At 36.9% G+C, this 10,703-nt stretch overlaps 1 protein-coding gene across 1 annotated transcript in view; it reads right to left on the bottom strand.

The window, feature by feature from the left end:
• The window catches only part of LOC142349400 (putative Bax inhibitor 1), a 189,157-nt gene extending 181,215 nt beyond the window's left edge, over nt 1-7,942 (bottom strand). The window contains exon 1 of the mRNA XM_075400932.1: nt 7,932-7,942. The gene's annotated coding sequence lies outside the window, so the exon portion shown is untranslated. The remainder of the gene's footprint in view (nt 1-7,931) is intronic.
• Nucleotides 7,943-10,703: the final 2,761 nt, after the last annotated feature.

The raw sequence follows: 10,703 nt of genomic DNA, 5'->3' as shown, positions 1-10,703 counted from the left end.
CATACATACATACATACATATGCTAAACCTCGAAAATACTAAAAAATTTCCTTTAAAAATCATTCCTAGAAAACTGCAGCCAAGAAGGAGTTGATTGGATTTTTTCTCTCAAGTCAGAAATGCGAAATAAAATTGTAATACCTTCCGAAACCACTCAGAGGTCCTTGGATTTATTTGAAAAACCACCTTTCCTAGTTACCTTTGATCAATCATTTGAGCAAAAAACTTGGAAAACTTTATTCTCCCTCTGGATCATCACTCGAATTTGAAGTTGTAGGCGATCGCAATAATTTTAGAGATTTTCAGAAAATTTATTTGGAAGTAAAATGTCGAATAAAAATGCTGATGGAACTGATTTGCTATATACCGACGCCGAGGAAACCGCAACCGATGCCGCTTATTTTGTCAACAATGTTCTTCATTCATTGTTTGCCGACTCCAATGTTTCTGCAAATGGATTAAAAAATTTCCTCAGCTAATTGACACTATGCTCATGAAAATTTTATTGAAACAGAATTTTCGCATGGAACCGATGCAAAGAAAACCTGGTTCAAGTGTCAAGGTTACAGTGTAAACCGATCCCCGCTGGTATTGCTGCAGCCTCAAGGGATGCAAGGCATGAAGCTGTGAGAGAATCGGAGCAAACTACTTTATATGGAAAGCTCGCTATTGATTTCTTTTCCTGTGAAAAACATCTATTAAGTAGTGTTACCTTGAGACTTTCTTTCCGAAGACCGCAGGATGATTTTGTTACCATTAGTGAGACAGCGGTAAAAAATTATAAAGTTAAAATTGATGAAGCCAACTTATTTGTTAGAAAGATGACAGTGTCAGACAACGTTGTTGGAGCCATTGAAAAAACACTCCTCAAAACTCCGGCAAAGTATCGCTACAAAGAAGTAATAAAGAAACATTCCTCGCAACAGCAGTTCAACGAAGTTGGAAATATGAGGATATTTTTACAAAAGAGCCAATAAGGCGACTGATTGTTGCATTGTGCAAGAGCGATGCATTTATTGGAACAACAAAATAAACCCTTACCACTACCAAAAGTTTGATTTGCGTGAAATTACGGTGTGTCGAAACGGGTCCGCAACAGCCGGCAAAACAATGTTAACAAATGATAACAACGCCAGTATTTTAGTTCAGTGAGTGCCTTAGCTTATGTTGAAAACGGTCATTGAATACCCCTAAGTGATTTGGCGCATCACTTTATAATGGTCTTTTACTTAAATAGCACGCAAGAGCGACACACGATTTTGTTCATCCAGAAATAATAAACTCATCATTATCGGTTGAACTGAAATTCGATACTGATTTGCCAACAACATTGAAGTTTTTTTCCTGGGAGAAAAATGGTCTACTGTTTACAGTGGCTCTGCAAGAAACGTGTCCAAAAATGTTCTACCCATGAATGCTTACTAATGGAAGAAGACCAAATTTATATTCATGTTCAAAAGTGCAAACATCTCAAATCTAAATCTCTCAAGTTTATGCGGCTGACAATTTTCCCTTAAGCTTGCCAGTTAACAGTTTTATAATTATGAATGCATCACGAGCTGATTCTATTGGTTCACATTGGGCGATGCTTGCAAAACGCTACGCATACCCCGTACTATACTTTGCAGATCCGTTCGCACTACCTCTGACTGCCTATAAAGACATTTGCTCCCGCTTACAGCAATTTACTGATTTACATATGATGATGGATATTATGGAGCACAGAAGAGATATTCAGTCTCCCCTGCAATCAGCAGACTCGCAACTGAGTGGTTTATTTTGTATCGGACTTGTATCTTCAAAAATAAGATGCTAATGACTGGAACCAATCGAACAATCATCAATAACAGTCGAAGACGAATGGTAACCGTACGCATAATTTTCTATTCCGGAATCTTGAGGTTTTGGTTCTGTGTCGCAATTATTGTATTTGAATCGTTTTTGAAAATTTTTGAATTATTGAGGACTGTTTTTGTACATAGCCTCAACCATAGTAAGAGACTAAACTGAGTGAGTAAATAGTGAAACAAAAACCGACAATTTTTGGAAGAATTGATCTTGAACGACAGGCGAGGCCATTTAATTCATCAGGGGCTGTAGCCCAGATCAATTTTTGTTTGTGTGCAAAAAACTTGGGGCCCTCCGGGATTCGAACCACTGACCTCTCGATCCATGGCCAACAGCGCTACGAGTCAGTTAATTCTGCTATGCTGCAACCGATTTTATATTAGCAACTTCAGAGCACTGGAGATCTTTCAAAAAAGATGAACGAAAGCGTGAAAAAGTCACTTGAGAAGTCAAAGAATGTTCTAGAAGAAAAGCGCAAAAATTTGCAAGCGAAAGATTTGCAAAAAAAGACACACACTTTTACAATGATTGCTATGAACTGCGTTCAAGAGCAATTAATTACCTCTATGAATTACTGGGTTTGAGTACAAACAAATCAAAGCTGTCGCATTTTCCCGAAGTTCTACAATCTTCAACATGAGGTAAACTTTTGGTTGCGCTCACTGCTTGTGAACAAATTTTGTCTAGACGTAAATCAAACAGATCAGGGCTGTCGTATTTGACCGAAGTTCTGTACACCAATAATGGCTGTCGCCATTTCCCGAAGTTCTGCAAACTTTGCTGTGATTGGTTGACGACTCGAAATAAAATCTATTTTTAGTAACAAAAGAAATTTCAAATCCACTGTTTGTATGTAGTCATGAATACACCTCGAATTTCTGCAGAACTTGAGAATCATTTGTTTATTCATATTCTACGACTCAGTTGTCAATTCCTTTCGACAAAAATAAAACATCTATTTGTACATTCCATAGTTAAACTTACCCAGCTATAACAAAATGCCTGCCCGTCAACTGTGAAAAAGTGAAAAAATTAGAAAATCTGTTGTAAAGGCCCATATTACTCGCCACAGGAAGACATGTATGATGGGGACGTTTTATTGTAAGAAAAAGAATCGTAATTTTGCGACAAAAAATTCTGCAGAATTGTCATGCCATATTGCGAAGGCTCACGGAGCAAAAATTCGTAGTACACTGAACAAGTGTGTTGTCTTCCAGAAACAGTTCCCAAGTTTCTACTCACTTCAACTTCACCGCGAAAAAATACATCAAGCTAGAACAAAAATTTGATCCTCAAGCGCAAACCGTGTTCGTGAGATTATGGAGTAAGTTGATAACGATAGCGAGTCATTGAAGGGAGAACGGGCAGCGTGTCAGCATTTACTTGACGATATGCATGCGAAGCACGGCAGACAGGAAGTTTTTAATTTCAGTTTATCTGATTTGGAAACCAAAGATATCAATGAAAAACTCGATGAAGTTTTTGCAAACCTCATCTGTGCTGCAAAAATTAACCTAGCGTTAGGGTTTCTGTTGCAAAATATAGAGACAAACGATTATCGATATTATTATCCCCATAAAAAAATTTACTGCTGGACCGAGTTTCTCTGCTAAGGAATAAAAACGATTTATTAAACATTCAAAACGAAATTGAGAAACTTGACTGACTTTATTGAAACATGTACAACAGAACGTCAAAACTCAAAATGGCGATTCACAGTAATTCCAAATGTAACCGTCTTTGCAGCACTTCTTACGAATGTACCTATGGGTTGCACTGATTCTCCTCTTCCAGAGCCATTGTTAAGAAACCCTGAAGTTAATTGTCTCGTTTCAAATGGACACGATGAACCGTATAACGATAATTTGCAATTTACAATTTCAAAATCCAATACTTGAAGAACTAATCAAACAAAACATTTTCATCTATGATTTTGACATTGAAGATGGTGAGATTATTGGTGAACTTGTTCAACGCAGCGTTGAACGATATGATGAAAACATTAAACTGCTTTGATATAACAATCATATCTGTTATGTTATTGATATCACCAAATTTTCCGAGAAGTTTTGTTGTCCCAGCTGCGATGTGTTTTGCAACCATTCAGTTCATTTCAACCAGCACTTGAAAACGTGTAGAAAACTAGTGAAAAATATCTATCCGAGAGGTGTTTAATTTTTGCGGGAAACACTATTTGAGAAGCTAGACAACTTCTAAATCGCTTATCCAGAAGACTAAACCCTATTCAGAAATTTTGTCGTCTTCGACTTCGAAGCAATATGTGTTCCATCAGTGGAAATCAATAACACAGCGACAACCTCATGAATTGGTACTCATGTAGTTGTATCTGTATCAATCTCTTCAAATTTGTTGGACGAATCAGTTTTCTTATGCGAAAAGGATCCTAATCGTCTCATCATATCCGTTGTAGCTCAACTGGAAACATTAGCAGCAAAAAACAATGCGGACTTAAGACCCAAGTTCTTGATGGTGGAAGCAGAGATCAAAACTAGGTTGATTGATGTTTCCTCCAGACTTCAAATTAATTCCGAAACTCAACCAAATATCAGTAATGAAACAGAAGATAGTAATGTATCTAAAAAATTTTCTACAAATCCAGCAAAAGCAGCTCCTTGATCTCCAGCTTCATTTCAACAACTATGTTGACACTCTACCAGTTTTTGGATTCAAAAGTGAAAAATATGACCTAAATTTAATCAAAGCTTATCTCATTCCCCATCTCCTTAACGATAGAGCTATTCAAATATGGTAACCAAAAAGGCAAATCAATTTATTTCTTTCAAATTTGGTGATATTCAGTTTCTCGGTATTTTCAACATCTCTGGATTCTTTTCTGAAAGCATATCAATGTGAGGAGACAAAAGGTTAATTCCCATATGAATGGTTCGATTCGTCGACAAAACTTGACTGCAGTCATCTTCCACCCTATGAAAATCTAAATCCTTTGGAGAAGGACTTCTGTCAGTTCAAGAGAATGATGGAAGCTGGAAAGAAGGAATTACATGCTTTCCGGGAACTGGGTTTGAAAGAGAAAGCTTTATCTGGAAAAGAGAATTATCTTGTCCTCTAAAAGTTGTGGAAGATGGAGAAAATGAAAACTTTTTTGTGATTTCCTTCGCTGGTATAACAATAAAGATGTTGTACCAACTTTGCAAGCAATGAAGAAAATGATGAAATTCTGTCACGATCAAAAAATTGATATGTTACAGCTTGGGTGTACACTACCCAATTTAGCAAATATCTGTCTTCATGAATCGACTGATAGGAAGTTCTACCCTTTCACCGAAGCTGACAAAAACTTGCATGAGAAAATACGTAGTTAAATGACTGGTGGTCCATCAAAAGTGTTTACGAGGAGACCTGTTGTAGACAAAACGTTCATCCGGATGTCAAACAATATCTGTAAAGCAATGGTTGGAATAGATGCTAACCAATTTTATCCTTTCTCCATGTGTCAAGCAATGGCAACTGGACTCTTCACTAGATGGGAGTTTGATAGCAATCTTAAAAAGCTCAGAGCTCGTCAAAACATAATCAGAAAATTTGAGAGCATGATAATGTTTTTCTATCAAGCAACCAGACCCGAATGAACTATTGAGAGCTTCTATAGGACTGGAAGACAGAAAAAAATTGATTATTTTATAGTGGATGTCTTTTTTGGTCATTGCCAAACAATTTTTGAAGCCCTTGGATGCTACTACCATTTCTGTCCCTGTCGGGAAACTCAACCAAATCTTAGTGAGGATGAATTTGAGTTTGGTATCCGTAAACGTGAATCTGATAAGTTACGAAAGCGTTACCTGGAAAGAAAGGACATGAAGTTATAGAGATGAGAGAGTTCGATTGGTGGGATAATGTTCAGGAGAACGCCACGCAGAAGAACCACGTTAGAAATAAAATCCCCTACAAATTACCCTTGAGCAGGGAAAAACTGTTCGCGAGGATAGAGGAAGATAATTTTTTCGGATATGTACCTTGTGATTTAGAAGTTCCTGAAGAGCTTCGTGAACAATTTGAAAACTTTCCTCCAATTTTCAAAAACTTTGATGTTGGAAGAGAGAACATAGGGCAATTTTTATTGGAATTCGCTGAAAAAAACGCGTTATTGCTAAAACCACAACGAATTTCGAGTTACAAATTAAGCAATGGAATAGTCATAACACCATTATTAGAGATTTATTTGAAGCTGGGTCTACGTTGTAATAAGATCCACAGATTCATTGAGTATACCCCACAAAAATGTTTCAGCGGTTTCGTACAATCTGTTGTTGATGCAAGACGAGAAGGTGATGAAAATCCGGACTCTAGCGTTGTTGCTGAAACTATGAAATTACTTGGGAACAGCTCGTATGGTTATCAGATTATTCATCGAAGTCGACACACAGAAACTCTTTACCTTAACGATGATGAGTCGCATAAGGCTATTAATAACCTCTTTTTAGAAGATTGAACAACGTTTCGACGGATATATAAGAGGTTGATTTTGTGAAAAGCACTGTTGAGCACCGTGAACCAATAATTGTTGGATGCTTTATCTTACAGTATGCAAAACTGAGAATGCTGGAGCTCTACTACAAATTTTTGACGGTCAGAATTTTGACGGTCAGAATTTTGACGGAATTTTTGACGGTTTGAAGTTTTGTGATGGTCAGAATTTCGAGGAGCTTAAAATGGACACTGATTCTCTGTATCTGGCATTGGCTCATGAAAAACTCTATAATTACATTAAACCAGAAAAGAGGAGTATTTGGAATGAGATGAGAAGTAATGACTGTACAGATTTTTTTCATGTTTATAGTGCAAGTAATTTTTTTCCAAGAACTTGTTGCGATGAACATAAAAAACATGACAAGCGTGAGCCTCGATTATTCAAGGAGGAAATTCGATGTACTGAAATGCCATGTTTATTTAGAAAAACGTATTGTTGCTATAATTCAGTAACGGACAAAACTAAGTTCAGCAGCAAAGGACTTAGCACGAGTGTTCTGGAAGAAAACAGTGATGGACCTTTACAGAAGTACAGACGAGTCATGGAAGATGCAGTGAATATAGCCTCAACTAAAAGGGGATTCAGAACTATAAATCACCAAATTCTAACCTATGAGCAAACTAAAAAAGCACTCTCGTTTTTCTATCCAAAACGAAATGTGGATGCAGATGGAATTCATACGACACCTTTGATTATCTAAATTTTCTGATTCTTTTTTATACATTTTCTCCATTTAAATCAATTGTACGCTTGTGAACATGTGATGTGATTGTAATAAAGGTTCCAAGTTGATGAGTTCACTGTTTAAAGTAATCATTCTTGAAGGGAAACATGAACTGGGTTTTTAAAATTCAAAATGAGCATGTAAAAGTTTTCTGACCCTTTTTGCAAGGTTTTGATCAGATCTGCAGACAGCCCTGGATGAAAAAATCAAGAAAGTCCTACTGTTTTGATATGAAGAAACATCTGGAAACTCTTAAAGTTCCTTTTGTTCTAGCACTTCTGGTTGAATAACTTTCATGTCATGGCTATCAGTAAGAATTTTTTAGTATATCAATGTAGACATCCATATAAGGAGACCAATTCAATGTTATTAGTTCATCAGAGGTCTATTTTGGTCCATTTTTGTTGCAGTTAACCCGGAATTGAGTTGTTTATTTCGTTTCTTTTCTATCAGTTGTTTGATATAATCCTTTTTACCTGTATAGTCTCTGAAAACCGAAATAAGTAATAGTTTGCTGTGACGTCATTCATGATAAATACGTGATTTGTAAACTTAAATTGAAGCAATCATGAGTTTGATCTAAAAACGTTTTATAGAAAACTATTTATTTAGAATTAGGTTATTCTCAACATAGGTGCTATTCAAAATATTGGAAAGTGTATTAGCAGTTTAGAATTTTACTGTTTTATTGAGCACTGTAGTTTTTACTGTCTTATTGAGCACTGTTTGCTACCAAGTACCTTGAAATGTCAGCATCAAATTGATGAATCATCGTGAACGAAAGAAAATAACGCAGCTTCCTTTTCCAATTTGCTATCTGTTAGCTTTTTTCTTATTTTGTGATAAAAAATTTAATAAGAAATCATATACATAAGACCTATTACCAATCTTAATGCGCTGCTGTCTTATTTCAAGTTTTAATACGTGTAAAAACTAAAACCTATCTTTATGCATCACTGTCAAAAATCAAATCTTAATACATTTAAAGCTATTACCTATCTTCATACGTTGTTCCCATAACTCTAATGTTAATACATGTATAATCTATTACCTATCTTTTTACATTACTCTCAAAATCAAATCTTAATACATGTAAAATCTCTTACCTATCTTTATACATTGCTGCGATAATTCAGTGGTGACCAAAATGATTTGAAATCGCTATAGCCCATCTTAAAACATGTGGGTCAACCCCCCCCCCCCTCCCGGGCAGCTCCGTCCCTCTATATACTACTCAGCTCCACTCTTATATTTTGCTGGCAATTCATTGATCACCACATTTCTTACAAAAAATTACCCAAAAACCTCGACCCGGGTAATATTCAGACCAGTTCATTTGGCTATAGTATTCGAGAGTAAATATTGACTTTATAATTTCATGTTATTCATAAACAGTAAATTTTTAGGCCAAGGGCTCCAAAACATCAGCAAGCAAGACTTCGACCAGTGGCATGAGCCGGACATCGGGATCCAAAGCCTCAGGACTGGATTCCGAAGCCACAACGTCCGAAACGTCCAGCAAGTCATCTAAGAGTAGCTTCAAGGGGAAGTTGTCATCAGCGGCAAGCTCACTCAGTAAGAAGTTGAGTGGAAGCAAAAGCAGTAAAAAGAGCAGCAAGATGTAAACACAAACAAAACAACAAAAAAATGCACAAACAGATAAACAGAGAAACGTCTTCTGTTTATGGGGCAAAATAGAGTATGGGAAAAGACTTCTGAACAGAAACCAAGTTGCGAAATATTCAGCTTTTAAATTTAAACTTGTGAAAAGTCGGGATTTGGTTTTTGTGCTGAGCGCTGCTGTATGTCGGCAAAAATGGTTAGTGTTAAACAGGAATTTTTATATCTATTCATGAAACGGTCTTATTTGTGCCATTTTATGGCTGTAGTTGTTCAATAGTGCTTCCAAAATCAGAATAAACTATTGATTGCGATGTAAGAGTGGGCTGCAATGGGTTGCAATGGAGGACTCTTGAGGAATCACCCCTGGCCAAAATTGCGATGTGTGGGCTGCAATGTGGGACAATTTTACCCCCCCCCCCCCCCCCCCACATGGTCAAAATTGTGATGCAAGAGTCGGCGGCAATGGGCTGCAATGGGAAGAATTTTTAGAAAAAAGCAGCTCAAATCTCTTAAATCTTTGTAAACTGCAATGATCTGACAGGGGATAATGTTTTTCTTTTCATTACCCTCTCACTTACAATAAAACATTTTACAAAAAACATAAAACTTCAAATAATAAACATTCTTGTCTTCGTATATGATCTTTCTAATTGCTTAAAAAGTTTCAAGACAAAATTAAAATATTTGATTCGTCATTTCATGCCTTTTTGCGCTCGATTCATTTTTGATCGGTTGAACTCTCCGTCCTTAAAGAACGGACAAACCAGAAAATCCATAGTAGGGCATTGATTGCCTGCGGAGTTCTCTTAGAGCATTAATTTTCTCCCAAATTCAATACAGAAATCTTGGTGAAACAGAATTCATGGTGTAAATGTCAGTTGCATGACAACTCCACCGTATTACTTTTATCCTCAACCTCTCCATCTCATTTTCATGTTCCCTTACCCGCTGCCGTCCCTGAGATTTAGCTATGATAAATAAAGCTATGACTCAGTTGGTCCCTATTAAAAAAAGGGATAAATCGTTATCTTTCTCGAATCTTCATGTTGACTTTCAGTTTCAATTGCTCCTGTTCCCAACAACTGTTTTCCCAACCCATTTCAACAGAAAAACTTTTCCGGTTTTTTAAAAAAAATTCTTAATGATGATTATGACTTTTTGTTGCATGTTTTGGGAAGCAAATCAACTTTGAAATCTATAAAATCAAAATGAGAAAAATTAAGAGTTAACGTTAACTTTCTAGGGGTGCAGATAAATTGATCTTAAACTGCCAGTGATTTTGGGGTGAGCATTTAAAAATTTAACCGCGGGTCTAGATAAATTACCTAAAGCATTCATAAGTTTACATTACCTGGAAATATTATTGGGGCCAGTAATTGTCCGTGTGACTCCTCCCATTCGCAAGAATTCTCTTGGGGTTATGTCCTCGAGAATCTAGACAACATCATTCACTTCCAATGCTGCTTCCTGATGTGTCCACTTCAGTCGTTTGTTCAGCAAAGGGACATTCGCGGAAAGCGGCCTCTTCCTAATTGGCGGGGGTGTCCGCTTCACCAGCGTTCTCGCCGAAGACCTCAACGTCAGTGTCTCGTCGAATAGAGCTTCAGAAATGTTGATGAAGCGTATGCCGATCAGGAAGTTTTCTGGCATAAGTGGATTGTCTTTTTAATGCTTCTCACGTGAGTGAGTTGATTGACATTGACAAGGCACTCGACTTCGCTGACAAATTTGACCAACTTTTCTTGTGTCCGCTTTGCTAAACCGAATTTCACAAAAAGAGCTCCCATTATGATTGCTGAGAAATACTGAGATGTCATGTTGGTCGGAGCTCGCTGGAGGTGTGTTGAAGGTCAGTACTGCTGGTGTACTGGAGGTCTTGCTTGTTGAGAACCTTTTGTAAATTTTTCTCACCGATCTGCTGTTTTGATACTAATCAGATATTTTTTTAGAATTGTTTGAAAAAAAAAATTAAGATGAGCTGCTTTGATCGGTTGTTCC

The sequence above is a fragment of the Convolutriloba macropyga genome, chromosome 11, assembly GCF_964194025.1.
Source record: "Convolutriloba macropyga chromosome 11, txConMacr16.3, whole genome shotgun sequence".
Taxonomy (NCBI): Eukaryota; Metazoa; Xenacoelomorpha; order Acoela; family Convolutidae; genus Convolutriloba; species Convolutriloba macropyga.
Note: the sequence above shows the minus strand (reverse complement) of the source record. Positions and strands in the feature narration are given on the sequence as shown.